Source organism: Oryctolagus cuniculus, chromosome 10 (genome assembly GCF_051225735.1).
Source record: "Oryctolagus cuniculus isolate XC-2025 breed Fujian yellow rabbit chromosome 10, ASM5122573v1, whole genome shotgun sequence".
Taxonomy (NCBI): domain Eukaryota; kingdom Metazoa; phylum Chordata; class Mammalia; order Lagomorpha; family Leporidae; genus Oryctolagus; species Oryctolagus cuniculus.
In genome coordinates this window covers 102,945,888-102,962,791 of record NC_142876.1, presented here as the reverse complement: position 1 = coordinate 102,962,791, position 16,904 = coordinate 102,945,888, and the positions used below count along the sequence as shown (strand labels likewise).

The following is a 16,904-nucleotide window of genomic DNA, read 5'->3' as shown; positions in this document are numbered from 1 at the left end:
CCCTGGCACACATGTAGGAGACCTGGAGCTTCTGGCTCCTGGTTTTGTTTTTTTGTTTTTTAAGATTGTATTTATTTATTTGAGAGATGGAGTTACAGACAATGAAAGGGAGACAGAGAGAAAGGTCTTCCTTCCTTTGGTTCACTCCACAGTGGCCACAACAGCTGGAGATACGCCGATCCAAAGCCAGGAGCCAGGTGCTTCTTCCTGGTCTCCCATGTGGGTACAGGGTCCCAAGGACTTGAGCCATCTTCTACTGCTTTCCCAGGCCACAGCAGAGAGCTGTATTGGAAGAGGAGCAGCCAGGACTAGAACTGGAGCCCATATGGGATGATGGTGCCACAGGTGGAGGATTAACCTACTGTGCCATCCTGGTTTTGGATTGGCCCAGCTCCAGCAGTTGTGGCCATTTCATGAGTGAACCAGTAGATGGAAAATCAATCTCTCTCTCTCTCTCTCTCTCTCTCTCTCTCTCTCTCTCTGCCTCTTTCTTTGCCTTTCAAATAAATAAATAAATCTAAAAAAAAAAAAAAGGAAAATTACCCAAATGCCTTGTCATTTGATTTTTCAAATTGTTACCCACATTTCTCTGCCTCTTCAGGGAGACACCAACAGGATGATAGCCTCACACACAGTCAAACACTTGTTCAGGTTACACTGCATTCTCACCATCTATGTGGGGGTAGGTGTGAGTTCTTCGATCAGACTAGAAGAGACAGCCGACTCCCATGGGGACTGGTCTGTCAGGAGCATTTCCCTGTGACGGTCTAACTTCTGTCTGGATGTTTTATAATCTATTCTGAGACCTTATCAGATGAAAAGTATATCACTTCCACAGTTAACTGCGTGGATCTGGCAGGCTCCCAGAAGCTGAGGATGTCTGGGATAAGGAAAGGAAGCTGTGATTTCCTTCTCAACAACCCGGGCCTATTTCTAGCCTAGTGCTCACAGTGCCTGCACACGTGGGCCGCCCCTCCTTGAGTGTTAGCACAGTCCTGAGGGAGGCCACATGAAGCACATGGGCTTGCTGGAGGAACAGAATCAGCAGAGGTGCAACAGCTGCCACACAGGAACAGGTCCTACCTCATGGGATTTTTGTAAACATTAAATAAGATAATGCCCTCTAAATTTTTTTTAAATATTTATTTATTTTATTTGAAAGGCAGAGTTACAGAGAGACAATCAGGCAGACATACACAGATATTCCATCTTCTAGGTCACTCCCCAAATGCCTGCAACAGCCAGGGCTGGGCCAGGCTGAAGCCAGGAGCCAGGAACTCCATCCTGGTCTCCCATGTGGGTGGCAGGGGCCCAAACATTTGGACCATCTTCTGCTGCTTTCCCAAGTGCATTAGCAGGGAGCTGGATCAGAAGCAGAACAGCTGGGTTTCAAACTGGTGCCCATACAGGATGCTAGCATCACAGGCAGCAGTTTAACTCACTGTGCCACAACAGTGAACCTCTTTTCTTTCCTTTTTTAATTTATTTATTTGAAAGACAGTTAGGGGGGGGCGGCGCTGTGGTGCAGTGGGTTAACACCCTGGCCTGAAGCGCTGGCATCCCATATGGGCGCTGGTTCTAGTCCTGGCTGCTCTTCTTCTGATCCAGCTCTCTGCTATAGCCTGGGAAAGCAGTACAAGATGGCCCACGTCCTTGGGCCCCTGCACCCACATGGGAGACCTGGAGGAAGCTCCTGGCTCCTGGCTTCAGATGGGCGCAGGTCCGGCCATTGTGGCCAATTGGGGAGTGAACCATTGGATGGAAGACCTCTCTCTCTCTCTGCCTCTCCTCTCTCCGTGTAACTCTTTCAAATAAATAAATAAAATATTAAAAAGAAAAAAAAGAAAGACAGACAGTTAGAGGGAGAGACAGAAAGAGATCTTTCATCTGCTGGTCCACTCCCCAAATGACCACAACAGCCAGGGCTGGGCCAGACTGAAGCCAGGAGCCAGGAGCCAGGAGCCAGGAGCCAGGAGCTTCTAGGTTTTCCGCATGGGTGGCAGGAGTCCAAGCACTTGGACCATTCTTTGCTGCTTTCCCAGGCACATTAGCAGGCTGGTGGATTGCAACTGGAGCAGCTGAGACTTGAACTGGTGCCCATGTGGGATGCCAGCATCATTTGCCTGCTATGCCATAACACTGTCCCCTGGGTCATTTTTCAGTGACATCAGTAGCTGTAGGAGGGATGTCAGATCACTGCCAGCAGCTGGACCTTCCAGGCAAGCTTCCATTTCACACTACTAAAACGGGAGACAAATTGGAGTCTGCATCCCTGCTTTCCCCTGCTGTTGAGGATGTGTGAATTGGTACGGCTTCCCGAAAAGCAGGGGGACAGTAAGAATCAAGGCCTTTAGAATGTTCATGAGTAGTGTATTGGAAGCAGCCTGCATATCCAACAGTTAACGAATGATTGCTCAGGGTGGTACAGTATCAGGCAGCCAGGAAAATACTGAGAAGTATACTGACAAGACAAATGTGGAATCCAAAATACATCATGGTTTGATCTAAAAAAGGCAAAAACGCAGAAGAGATTAGCAGAATGTTGCTACCAAGATGTTAGTAATAGTTGATCCTGGGTTAAGGTATATAGGATTTTTTTTTCCTTTTTATGCAGTTTGTGTTCTTTCAATTTTTTCCAGTGCATATGTATTACTTTTTTTTTTTTTTTTTTTTGTGACAGGCAGAGTGGATAGTGAGTGAGAGACACAGAGAGAAAGGTCTTCCTTTTTGCCAATGGCCGCTGCGGCTGGTGCGCTGCGGTCAGCGCACCGCGCCAATCCGAAGGCAGGAGCCAGGTGCTTCTTCTGGTCTCCCATGGGGTGCAGGGCCCAAGCACTTGGGCCATCCTCCACTGGCTTCCCAGGCCATAGCAGAGAGCTGTCCTGGAAGAGGGGCAACTGGGAAAGAATCCAGCGCTCTAACCAGGACTAGAACCCAGTGTGCCAGCGCCGCTAGGTGGAGGATTAGCCTATTGAGTCGTGGCGCCGGCCCATATGTATTACTTTTAAAAATTAGAAAAAAGAAATAATTTTTACCTTCTCTCTGTCTCTCTCTGTGTAATTCTGCCTCTCAAATAAATAAAACCTTTAAAAAATAAAAATAAAAAAGAAAGATTTTGTGTTTGTACAGGGACAGCAGGATCTTGCTTTCAATTCACAGCCCTGGGGTCTATGACCAGGGTACACTTAAAAGGGAGTGTGGTAGAAATGACTGTTCTTAGAGAAAAAAAGTCCTGATGGGATGGACTCCTATTTCCTTAAAGATCCATGAGAAAAAATGCTGAGAACAAGCCTTAAGAAGGGATGTCATGACCCCTGGGGGAGAGGAGAGCACCTGCCAAGGAGGACTGTGGAGCTATGGATGGGGGGATTCTGTAGTTCCACCTCTACAGCTCCTCACTGTCCACCTCTTCTATAAATCCTGTTTACTCGCTGAAAGTACAGGGGTCACTGCATGTTTGTTCTTCAGACCCCTTCCCTTGCCTTTCTGGCTCATGAGTACTTCCAAAGGTCACAGGAAGTTCCCTTTCCTCCAGAGGAGCCCTCTGCCAACTCCTCCACCCTGGCCCACATCCATCCATTGCCTGTCACTCCCGGAACATGGCTCATACTGTGCCATGGTTGTCATGGGTTTTTCCCATCCTCTTCCACACCCCACAGGAAACATCTTTGGGCCTCGCATCTGCCGTTTTATCATCAGAGCTCAGCAAGGTCACAGTCCTGGAAGGCATTAAGGATTGAGGAATTATTGCTGCTAACCAAGTGCTCATGCAGTACCCATCAGGCTTCTGAACAGCTCCACGGCGTACTTGCTGTGTGCAAAGCCCTGCACTAGATGCTTGGAATATATGATCCTATCTGATTTTCAGACCAGCTTTTTGTTTTTGTTTTGAAGGGACAGTGATAGAGAAGAGGAAGAGGGAGGGAGGTAGAGAGATACAGAGAGAATCTTTCATTTACTGCTTCAATCCCAAATGCAAGAGTTGAAGCTGGTGCAGGCTGAAGCCAGGAGCCCAGAGCTCTCTCTGGGTCTCCCATATGGGTGGCAGGGGCCCAAATACTAGGCCATCTTCCGCTACCTTCCCAGACATATTAGAAGGGAACTGGATGGGAAGTGGAGCTGCTGAGACTTAACAAGCACTCTTAACAGCATGCTGGTGTCGTAGGCAGCAGCTTAGCTCACTGCACTACAATGCCAGCCCCAGAACAACCTTTTGGGATAGGTGTTATTATGTCTCCACTTTTACAGATTAGTAAACTGGGACTTGGGAAAAATTATTTGCTAAGGCTTCATAGCTTTAAAAAAAAACACCTGGAATTAAGCCCCAGGTCTTCAGTTCTAAATCCTACACCTTTTGCATTGTATCTCAGCCCAAAAAAGGTGGAGGCTTCCATTTTCAATGATACAATGGACTAAGTATTTAGAAACCCTCCTACTACAAAACACCTAAAGTTGATAGACAGATATTCAAAGTTTTCTTTTGAATGAAAGTCTGATATTGTAAGAAAGTAAAGGATGTATCCAAGGGCCAGGCAGAAAGCAGGTGTGAATCCAGGGACTATAAACAACAACCAGGGCTCTCACTGTCCTGAGGGCATCTGCTTTAAGGAAAGCCTCCCTGGATTCCCCCTGTGGCTCTAAGCAATGGAGCTGACATGAAGATAATGTCTCCTCACACACCCCAGGACAATTTGTTTTATTCACATTCTAAGGAAGTTAGACTTGGAGCCACTTGTCTCCTCCTCTAATTCCCTCTACTCCCAGGCCATCTACTCACCCAAGCCATCTGTTCCCACTCAGTGGGAGATAAAATCTTTCTCCAGAATAGCCAAATGCTTACATTCCAGGATGGGGGCCTTCCCTTTCTTTCTCAAAAGAGGATTTGCTTACATTCCATAATCAAAGTGTGCTTTCTCTTCTCCTCTTTTCCTCCCTCCCTCTCTTCCTCTCACCTTTCAATCTTCTTTGCTGCACAGAGGGGAAATAGGATGAATGTGCCAGCTCCTATCCTCTCCAGTAGTGCAGATACCTATCCCCTCCATAAACACGTTGTACCTGCCCTCACCACGTTGTTCCATGGGGAACTGGGTGCAAGGAATGTGTGCTATAATATTACTGTAGCCACTATTACTGTGAGAAGACTCTTGGAGCTGAGAGAAGCTCCAGCTGACAACCATCAAGCAAATGGAACTTTAATCCTAGAATTGCAAGAAACCATATTCTGCCCACAACCATGCAAGTTTCGAAGAAGGTCCCAGGCTAGTGAAAGAAACACAGATCAAACAAACATTGGTTGCAGCCTTGTGACAACACCCATTAGAGGACCTGCCCTCTCTGTGCCTGGACTCCTGACCCATAGGATCTGTGAAGTAATAAATGTGTGTTAAGTCACCCCAGCAATGCTTCTAGCAATGACTGAGTATGGCAAGGATGTTAGTTTGGATCTATTATTTTTGGTTGACTTTGGCTCAAGAAGTCATAGCAGCCATGCTGAACTTTGTACTGCACAGCAGTCTACAAGGCTTCTCCCTTCCCTTCCCTCCGTTCACCTCCTGTGGGGAACCCTTTTCCTTCCTAGGGCCGTTGGGATATTTATTACATCACTTGGGGGCCATACAAAATTATCAACTTAAAAATTAGTCTGGGGGACTCGCATCATGGCCGCCAAGATGTGAAGCCCTCATGGAGGCCCTCGTCCCAACCCACTCGTGCACGGCAACCGCCATGGAGAAGACGGAGCTGATCCAGGTCAAACTGGCCGAGCAGGCTGAGCGCTACAATGACATGGCCACCTGCGTGAAGGCCGTGATGGAGCAGGACACTGAGCTGTCCAATGAGGAGCGCAATCTGCGCTCAGTGGCCTACAAGAACATGGTTGGGGGCCTTCTTGAGCCGGTCCGCCGGGTCCGCCGGGAGGGTCATCTCGAGCTTCCCGCAGAAGACCCATACCTCCGACAAGAAACTGCAGCTCAGCAAGGACTACCGGGAGAAGGTGGAGTCGGAGCTGCGGTCCATCTGCACCTCGGTGCTGCAGTTGTTGGAGAAGTATTTGATAGCCAATGCAACTAATCCAGAGAGTAAGGTCTTCTATCTGAAAATGAAGGGAGATTACTTCGGGTACCTTGCTGAAGTTGCATGTGGTGATGATCAAAAACAAACGATAGATAATTCCCATGGAGCTTACCAAGAGGCATTTGTTATGAGCAAGAAAGAGATGCAACCCACACACCCAATCTGCCTGGGGCTGGCTCTGAACATTTCTGTATTTTACTATGGGATCCTTAATAACCCAGAGCTCGCCTGCACAATGACTTAAACAGCTTTTGATGAGGCCATTGCAGAACTCGACACACTTAATGAAGACTCCTACAAAGAGAGCACCCTCATGCAGTTGCTTAGAGACAATTTAACATTATGGACATCAGACAGAGCAGCAGAGGGGCGGAAAACTAAATGGACACAGGGCATCATCCTCCTTCCCTTCAAAAAACCTTTTTACACATCTCCATTCCTTCCTCCACTTGGACTTCCCATAGCAGAGAAGCCTGCTCATGTGTAGGAAGGCAGCTGTTTATAGTCCTTTCACACTGTAACATTAGGAAAACTCCATTCCTTGGTCTGTGTCTGTCTTGGCCTTCCTCGTGTGCAGTTACTGCTGTAGAAAAGTATTAATAGCTTCATTTCATGTAAACATAAGTAACTTCCAAACACTTACATAGAGGACTAAAAATGTATCTGGTATTTAAGTAATCTGAACCAGCTGCAACTGAGTGTGTTTTGTATTACTGTGAAGATATGAAAATGTAGTTAATTACAATTCAAAGGATGTTCTGCATAACTTCTTAATTTCTACATTCCCTCCATTATTCTTCTTCAGGGGTTTCCTTTCAGTGAGCAGCTTTCCCATGCTCTTCATGTATTCCTTCTTTTTTTATGTTTTTAAAAGATTTTTTATTTATTTATTTGACAGGTAGAGTTACACACAGTGAGAGATACAGAGAGAAAGGTCTTCCTTCTGTTGGTTCACTCCCCAAATGGCTGCCATGGCTGGAGCTACGTCCATCCGAAGCCAGGAGCCAGGTGCTTCTTCCTGGTCTCCCATGCAGGTGCAGGGCCCAAGCACTTGGGCCATCCTCCACTGCTTTCCCACTCACAGCAGAGAGCTGTATTGCAAGAGGAGCAACCAGGACTAGAACCCAGTGCTCATATGGGATGCCGGCACCACAGGTGAAGGATTAGCCAAGTGCGCCACGGTGCTAGCCCCCATGTATTCCTTCTTAGTAGGAATCGGTAAGAATTAGATTGAGTAGAAAAGCACTTGACAGTTCTGGGCTGGGGGTCACAAATTAGAATGCCTCCTGCATCACGGACAGATGACAGCAGGGAGTTTTCTTATTTACTCTTTGTTTGCTGCTGTTTGAGTTGACAATTTCCCTCCCAATAAAAATTCTCTTGCACCTCCTGCCTTTGTAGTTTTGGTATTCACTTTACTATGTAATAGAAGTAGCATGTTGCTGCCAGAATACAAGCATTGCTTTGGCAAATTAAAGTGCATATCATTTCTGAACACACTAGCAAGGGAAGCTAAAGAGCGCCAGTCCACGTCCAAACTTCAGTACTTTTCCATGCAGATCTGTGCACAGGTGAGGAGGTGACCAATTTGTCTAGTGATTGTTGCTTAGAGAGTGGGACCACTATTTTGTGTTGCTAATCACTGACTGTAGTCCCAAAAAAGCCTTGTGAAAATGTTATGCCCTATGTAACAACAGAACATAAAGTTACATTTTATAAACCAAAAAAAAAAAAAATAGTCTGGGACCAGTGCCGTGCCATAGCGGGTAAAGCCTCTGCCTGCAGTGTAGGCATCCCATATGGACACCAGTTCAAGTCCTGGCTGTTCCATTTGCAATCCAGCTCTCTGCTATGGCCTAGGAAAGCAGTGAAAGATGGCCCAAGTGCTTGGGCCCCTTTGGGATGGAAGACCTCTTCATCTGCCTCTGCCTCTCTATAACTCTGCCTTTCAAATAAATAAAAAATAAATATTTAAAGGTTTTTTATTTATTTTTAAGGGAGAGGCATAGAGAGAGTGAGACACAGAGAGACAGAGATCTCCCATTTTCTAGTTCACTCCCTAATTGAGTGGGGAACATGTGGCTCACGGGCCATATAAAGCCATGTAATCATTTGGTCTAGTCTGACCAAACCAACCGTAGGTGGGACTTAAAATTCAATAAATCTATAGAAGATTATTATTTTTAAAGATTTATTATTTATTTGAAAGGCAGAGTTACATAGAGAAGAGGAAAGACAGAGAAAGAAGGGGAGAGAGGTCCTCCATCCAGTAATTCACTCTCCAGATGGCCGTAATGGCCAGGACTGGGCCAGGCCAAAGCCAGGAGCCAGGAGTTTCTTCCAGGTCTCCCACGTGGGTGCAGGGGCTCAAGCGCTTGGGCCATCTTTTCCTGCTTTCCCAAGTGCATTAGCAGGGAGCTGGATTGGAAGTATAGCAGCCAGGTCTTGAATCAGTCCCCATATGGGATACCTGCATTAAAGGTGGAGGTTTCGTGGCTCAATAGGCTAATCCTCCGCCTTGCAGTGCCGGCACACCAGATTCTGTCCTGGTTGCCCCTCTTCCAGTCCAGCTCTCTGCTGTGGCCAGGGAGTGCAGTGGAAGATGGCCCAAGTTCTTGGCCCCTGCACCCCATGGGAGACCAGGATAAGCACCTGGCTCCTGCCTTCGGATCAGCGCGGTGCGCCAGCTGCAGTGCACCGGCAGCGGCGGCCATTGGAGGGTGGGTGAACCAATGGCAAAGGAAGACCTTTCTCTCTGTCTCTCTCTCTCTGCCCACTCTGCCTGTCAAAAAAAAAAAAAAAAAAAAGGTGGAGGTTTAACCTGCTGCGCCACAACACCAGCCACAGCAGACTAATTTTTTTTTTAGCAGACTAATTTTTAAAAGACTTGTTTATTATTTATTTGAAAGGCAGAGTTGCAGAGGCAGAGGCAGAGAGAGAGAGAGAGAGAGAGAGAGAGAGAGTCTTCTATCTGCTGGTACACTCCCCAAATGGCTGCAATAATGGCCAGAGCTGGGCCAATCCGAAGCCAGGAGTTTTTTCTGGGTCTCCCATGAGGGTCCAGGAGCCCAAAGACTTGGGCCATCTTCCATTACTTTCCCAGGCCATAGCAGAGATCTGGATCAGAAGTAGAGCAGCTGGGACTCGAAACAGCCCTCATATGGGATGCCGGCACTACAGGCAGCAGCTTTACCCGCTACATGATAGTGCTGGCCCCAAAAAAATTTAAAAGAAATAATTACACAGCCTGGGAAAAGCAGCAGAAGATAGCCCAAGTGTTTGGGCCCCCTGCCACCCACTGTGGGAGACCTGGATGAAGCTCCTAGCTTCAGCCTGGTCCAGCCCTGGCCATTGCAGCCATCTGAAGTATGAACTAGCAGTGGAAGATCTGTCTCCCTCTGACTCTGTAACTTTTCTAAATAAATAAGTCTTTCTGGCATCAGGGCATAGTGAGTTAAGCTACTGTCTGCAACACTGGCATCCCAAATGGGTGCCAGTTTGAGTCCCAACTGCTGCACTTCCAATCCAGCTCCCTGCTAATGGCCTGGGAAAAGCAGTGAAAGAAGACCAAGTGTTGGAGACCTAGAAGATCCTGGCTCTTGGCTCCAGCTGTTGTGGCCATCTGGGGATTGAGCCAGGTGATGGAAGATCTCTCTGTGTGTCTAATTCTGACTTTCAAATAATCTTAAAAAAAAAAAAAAAGTGGTCTACAATGTGGCATCGTATGGATGCTGGTTCAAGACCTGGCTACTCCACTTCTGATACAGCTCTATGCTAATGTGCCTGGGAAAGCAACAGAAAAAGGCCTAAGTGCTTGGGCCCCTGCATCCCTGTGGATGACCCAAATGAAGCTCCTGGCTTTGGCCTGGCCAGGCCCAGCCTTTGCAGCCATTTGGGGAGTGAAGTGGCAGACGAAGATAACCTGTTTTTAACTCTGCCTTTCAAATAAAATAAATAAAACTTTAAAAAAAAAAAAACTGAGAGGCTGGTGTTATGGCACAGCAAGTTAAGCTACCACTTGTAATTGGTATCCCACATCAGAGTGCTGGTTGAAATCCTGGCTACTAAGCACTTTGAATCCAGCTTCTGCTAATGTTCCTAGGAAGGCAGTGGATAATGGCCCAAGTACTCTGGCTCCTACTGCCTTTGAGTAAGACCAGAATGGAGTTCTAGGCTCCTGGTTTTAGCCTGGCCCACTCCTGGCTATTGTGGCCATTTGAGGAGTGAAACAGTGGATGGAAGATTTCCCTCTCTCTGTCTCTCCTTCTCTACGTGTCACTCTACCTTTCAAACAAATAAATAAATCTTCTTAAAAACTGACACTCAGTTCAGTTATTGGTAAACTTGTATATATGTTTGGAACTGGGGAATATAAATATACTAATTCAGTTCTAAATTTTATGAAATCTAAATACAGATCAAATGTTTTACATGAATATTTAGTGTCTAAATTGTGTTCCAACTATAAAATACACACTGGATTTCAAAGATATAGGAAAAGAAAAAGAATATAAGTCCGGCTCTGCAGCTCACTTGGCTAATCCTCCACCTGCGGCACCAGTACCCCGGGTTTTAGTCTTGGTTGGGGCGCCAGATTCTGTCCTGGTGGCTCCTCTTCCTGTCCAGCTCTCTGCTGTGGCCTGGGAAGGCAGTGGAGGATGGCTCAAGTGCTTGGGCCCTGCACCCACATGGGAGACCAGGAGGAAGCACCTGGCTCCTGGCTTCAGATTGGCGCAGCATGCCAGCTGTAGAAGCCATATGGGGGGTGAAACAACAGAAGAAAGACTTTTCTCTCTGTCTCTCTCTCACTGTCTAACTCTGCCTGTCAAAAAAAAAAAAAAAAAAAAAAGGAAAAGAATATAAGATATCTCAAAACTCAAAAGGCTTTTTTAAAAAAAATTTATGTTTTTATTTGAAGGGTAGAGTTACAGAGAGGCAGAGAGAGAAAGAGAGGTCTTTCATCCGCTGATTCACTCCCCAGATGGCCAAAACGGCCAGAGCTGCGCCAATCCAAAGCCGTGGGCCAGGAGCTTCCTCTGGATCTCCCACGTGGGTGCAGGGGCCCAAAGACTTCAGTCATCTTCTACTGCTTTCCCAGGCCATAGCAGAGAGCTGAATCAGAATTGGAGCAGCCAAGACTGGAACAGGCGCCTATATGGGATAATGTCACTGCAAGCAGTGACTTTATCTGCTATGCCACAGCACCGGCCCCTCAAAAGTTTTTAGATTATGAGGATAAATAAGTGAAAAAATGGAATTGAACAAGTTTAGTTTGATATAAACATTACTGAAATTCATGCAGTGTTCTCATAATACATATTTTCCATGAATGCTTTGAAGACCCCTTGTATATATGAAAATTATATTTTAGGTATATTGAGTTTAATAAAACATTGTAGCGATTAATTTAACCCATTTAAATTTTTATTATTTTTAAATATTTATTTATTTGAAAGGCAGTATTACAGAGAGAGAGGTTGAGACAGAAAGAATCTTCCATCTGCTGGTTTACTGCCCAATGCTGCCAATGGCCAGGACTGGGCCAAGCGGAAGTCAAGAGCTAGGAGCTTCATCTGAGTCTCCCACATGGGTGGCAGGGGCCCAAGCAATTGGGCCATCTTCTTCTGCATTCACAGGCACATAACCAAGGAACTGGATTGGAAGTGGAGCAGCCAGGACTTGAACTGGAACCCATGTGGGACATCAGCACTGCAAGCAGCAGCTTAACCACTACACCACAACACTGGACCCTATTTTTAATTTTTAAAATATGGTTACTAGAAAACTCTAACTTTCATATATGAGTTATATTTCTATTGTGTGGCACTGAGCTATACTACTAAAGTCTAAGATGCTGAGATACACAGTTTGGACACTGTGATATGACAGACCTCAAAAAGTAGAACATGGAACCAGTTTTGTTGTGTGGAGGGTTAAGTTCCTGCTTTGGGATGCCAGCATCCATCCCATATCAGAATGCCAGTTTGAGTCCCAGCTACTCCACTTCTGATCTAGCTTCCTTGCTAATACATCTGGGTGACAACAGATGACAGCTCAAGAACTTGGGTCCCTGCCATCCACAAAGGAGATTCGGATAGAGTGAAGTACATGAGTGTTTTTATTTATTTATTTATTTATTTATTTATTTATTTATTGACAGGCAGAGTGGGCAGTGAGAGAAAGACAGAGAGAAAGGTCTTCCTTTTCCGTTGGTTCACCCTCCAGTGGCCGCTGCGGCTGGCGCGTTGCGGCCGGCACACCGCACTGATCCAAAGCCAGGAGCCAGGTGCTTCCTCCTGGGCTCCCATGCGGGTGCAGGGCCCAAGCACTTGGGCCATCCTCCACTGCTTTCCCAGGCCACAGCAGAGAGCTGGACAGGAAGAGGAGCAACCAGGACTAGAACCCGGGGTGCTGGCAGAGGATTAGCCTAGTGAGCTGCGGCGCCAGCCATGAATGTTTTTAAAAACTAAGCATAGATGGCTTACATTTTAGAGGGATGTCTACACTTCTTGCAGGACAGGGCCACAAAGCCCAAGACACTCTTGAAGAGAGGCCTTTTGCCTTCTAACTCCAACCAGAGGAGGTAATATAGTATATACTATACTATATAGTAATATATAATATATATAATATACTATATATTATATATAGCTGGCCTTATATATATATAATAAATATAATTTATTAGAGGTAGAGTTACAGACAGTTAGAGGGAGAGACAGAGAGAAAGGTCCTCTGTTGTTGGTTCACTCCCTAGATGGCCACAATGGCTGGAGCTGCACCGATCCAAAGCCAGGAGCCAGAAGCTTCTTCCAGGTTTCCCACACGGGTGCAGGGGCCCAAGGACTTGGGCCATCTTCTACTGCTTTCCCAGCCCACAGCAGATAGCTGGATTGGAAGAGGAGCAGCTGGGACTGGAACCGGCACCCACACGGGATGCCAGCACCGCAGGTGGAAAATTAACCTACTGCACCATGGTGCTGGCTCCCCCACCCCCACCCCACCCAGAGGATATTCATAGAACCCAAGCTAGCCCTGTCTTCAGCTGTATCTCCAGAACCCCTGGGATGACAGTTCTGACAGCTGAGGTCATGCTCTGCTTCTTGTCTTGGTTCAGGCTGTGGTAGTGGAAGAAGCCAGAGCAGCCTGGTAAGGAAGCTCTGCAGGGCCCTTATTCTTATTAAAACCAGGAAGGAACGTGATTAGGACCACCAAGTCCTTAATTACAGGATCACAGACTGTGGAGCAGCACGAGGCCAATTAGCCTGTCAGCTCTTTCACAAATGAGGAAGCAGGCTCAGTGTGGCTGTGGGTCAGAATCTGAAACTCAGTTTCCCGAGGCCCCTGATTCCCCACCACCTAGCCATGTGTGTCCCGTCTCTGGTACCAGCACCAGCTGCAACTCCTTCCAGGGCTGGACCCCACTTCTCTGGCAGCTGGCCTGGGATGGGCAGCATCTGCGGCAGAGAGAAGGGACTTGCGTGGCATCCCTCCATGAGCCCATTCTCTACCTGCTGCAGGGCACGAGGGAGGATCCCCCGGTGCTTGTAATTCTTAGCTGCCCCCGTCATGGTGTATGTCTTGCCAGCTCCTGTCTGCCTGTAACACATGATGGTGCCTGCAAACATTTCCAAACATGTCTCAATGACACCCAGGAAAACAGATCCAAGGACAGTTTTCCCATCCTCCAGCATGCCTGGGACCAGCCAGGACCTGTGGTGTGAAGGAAACCAATGTAAGTAGCCAAACACATCAGGGATTTCAACATGCAGGAGGATGGGTAGACAAGGAACAGTGATGTTAACTGGTTAGAGCAGACATCTTCCCAGACTCTAAGGTCTACAAAATGCACTAATATCCCCCTCACCAAGAGATGTTCTGGCCTCAGGATTTCTGGGGAGAACATGGAATCTCAGGGAACAGAGGAACTGAAAAAAATTTTTTTTCCTAAGGAGGTGAGGGAGATATGGAGCATTAGCCCTTTTCTAGCAAGGCCATGAGCTGCCAGGGTTTCAGGGCCGGCAGGAGGCATCAACTCTTCCAAGAAGGCAAAAAAAGGGCTTTCAAAACCTCAAGAAGAGAGTAGGAAGGGCATTTCCTGCCAATGGTGAGAATTATTGGGCCGGCGCCGTGGCTCACTTGGCTAATCCTCCGCCTGTCAAAACCTCAAGAAGAGAGTAGGAAGGGCATTTCCTGCCAATGGTGAGAATTATTGGGCCGGCGCCGTGGCTCACTTGGCTAATCCTCCGCCTGTGGCACCGGCATTCCATATCGGCACCGGGTTCTAGTCCTGGTTGCTCCTCTTCCAGTCCAGCTCTCTGCTGTGGCCCGGGAAGGCAGTGGAGGATGGCCCAAGTGCTTGGACCCTGCACCCGCATAGGAGACCAGGAGGAAGTACCTGGCTCCTGGCTTCAGATCGGCACAGCGCGCCAGCCTCAGTGGCCATTTTGGGGGTGAACCAACGGAAAAAGGAAGACCTTTCTCTCTGTCTCTCACTCTCACTGTCTAACTCTATCTGTCAAATAAAAAAAAAAAAAAAAGAAAATAAAAGAAAAGAAAAGAGAATTATCTGTAGACTCCAAGTTCCGCAGGACCAAACGGGGCTCTGGCTTGGTCTCACGCCATTTCCAGAAATGGATCACCACGATCCATCCACCCTGTGCAGACTTCCATGTGCACTTCTCACACCTTTAGGTCTACTACCCTCATTGAGCTCTGGAACCAAGCAGTCACCCTGGGGCCCACCTGTTCTTCTGCTCGGCTTGGGCAGCCTGAGCCAGACCCATCCCAAAGGCTGCCTCTGGGCACTTACACAGCAGACCCGCTGGGGCAACCTGGGCTATGGAAGTCACATTTGCTGTTGTCACACACATGCTCCAGTTCTGACTGGTAGCAGGTTTGATATGAGGTGGCCCTAACTTAGCATCTGAGTTGCAGCCAGAAACCATTACCCAAAAAACTGAGCAGGAAGGAATCTTTACTTCAGCTGAGACTCAGAACCTTCCTGGGCCTTAGTTCCTCCTCATAGGCGTATCCCATCAGAACATCAAGAAAACCAATGAGAACATCCTTGGGTCAGTGGAACTACACTATTTATCTATCACATGCGGGAAAAATTAATGCTGAGTATCCATACTCAACATTCTAGTTAGTAGCCATCAGATGGCAAAATCAACAAACTGATACATTCTTTTTGAGGATTTCTAACCTTCTTAGTACTCTGAAAGTTTAACAGTAATCAACTAAAGACATCTGTACTATAACCTAACCCTGGGAAGATTATATAATGATAGATTTGATCGCCAAAAAGGTTTTTTTTTTTTTTCACTTTTAGTTTATTGATTTTATTTGAGAGGTGGAGAGACAGAGAGAGAGAGAGAGACAGAGGCCGGCGCCACGGCTCACTAGGCTAATCCTCCGCCTTGCGGCGCCGGCACACCGGGTTCTAGTCCCGGTCAGGGCACCGGATTCTGTCCCGGTTGCCCTCTTCCAGGCCAGCTCTCTGCTGTGGCCAGGGAGTGCAGTGGAGGATGGCCCAGGTGCTTGGGCCCTGCACCCCATGGGAGACCAGGAAAAGCACCTGGCTCCTGGCTCCTGCCATCAGATCAGCGCGGTGCGCCGGCCGCAGCGCGCTGCCCGCGGCGGCCATTGGAGGGTGAACCAACGGCAAAGGAAGACCTTTCTCTCTGTCTCTCTCTCTCACTGTCCACTCTGCCTGTCAAAAAAAAAAAAAAAAAAAGAGAGAGAGAGAGAGAGACAGAGAGAGAGAGGGAGAGAATCTCCCAGCCACTGGTTTGTTTCCCAAATGCTTGCAACATCTGAGACTGGGCCAGGCTAAGCTAAGAGTCAGGAACTCAATCCAGGTCTCCCATGTGGTGGCAGGGACCCAAGTACTATACCATTCTAGACTAGCGGAGCTGGGACTCAAACCCAGGCATTACCATATGGAATGTGGTCATCCCAAGCATCACCCTAAAGGTCAAACATGCACAAGAAGATTTATAACTGCATAAAAATTCAATTTTTATGTGTCAGATACAAATGAAAGTAAACTTATTAACTTACCAAAGGTTAAAATGTTAAAAGACAAAGATGGGAGCCTAATGAATTTCCTCATTAACAGCATCATGCCAGAGTGGTTTGGACTGGATGGACTCCAGGGTCCATCTGAACTTTCACTAATTCTGTCTCAGTCCTTAGCGACTATTTGGAAACAAGGTCCCACTGTGGAGGCGGGATGGGGAGAGGCCCAGGCAGGTGGAGGCAAACATGCAGCACTCCCCTTGCTGTCATCTCCAAAGGTGATCATTTCATGAGCAAAGTCATCAGTGGGTTTGACACAGATGTACGCATGAACTTTTATCTTGGTATCCATAACAGCTAGAGAGAACAATGACATTTTCAGTGGTCACCATGAAAACACCATGAAGATGAGAAAGGGCGACATGCAGTCCTTGTTCTCCCTCGCCGACAGCATCTTCCTTCCCACCCTCAGCACCTCGGTGCTCTCATGGGACACTGCTCAACAAGTACCTGGACTTCCTGCATCACAGGCCGCCTCACCCTGTGTTACCAGTGACCTCAGGAGACCAAAGTAACAAAACAAAAAGAACTTTCCTTAGTGGCTTAACCTTAGAAGTTTTTTTTTTTTTTTTTTTTTTAATGATTTATTTGCTCATTAGAAAGTCAGAATTACACAGAGAAGGAGAGGCAGAAAGAGAAAGGGGTCTTCTACCCGCTGGTTCACTCCCCATTTGGCCGCAAAGGTCGGAGCTGCACCAATCTGAAGCCAAGAGCCAGGGTCTTTTTTTGGGTCTCCTATATGGGTGCAG

At 47.2% G+C, this 16,904-nt stretch overlaps 1 long non-coding RNA gene and 1 pseudogene across 1 annotated transcript in view; both read left to right on the top strand.

The window, feature by feature from the left end:
- LOC138844108 (uncharacterized) overlaps positions 1 to 16,904 on the top strand; it is a 56,852-nt gene that overhangs the window by 35,720 nt on the left and 4,228 nt on the right. The gene's annotated exons all lie outside the window — the stretch shown is intronic.
- LOC149124377 (14-3-3 protein theta pseudogene) lies at positions 5,546 to 6,766 on the top strand (annotated as a pseudogene).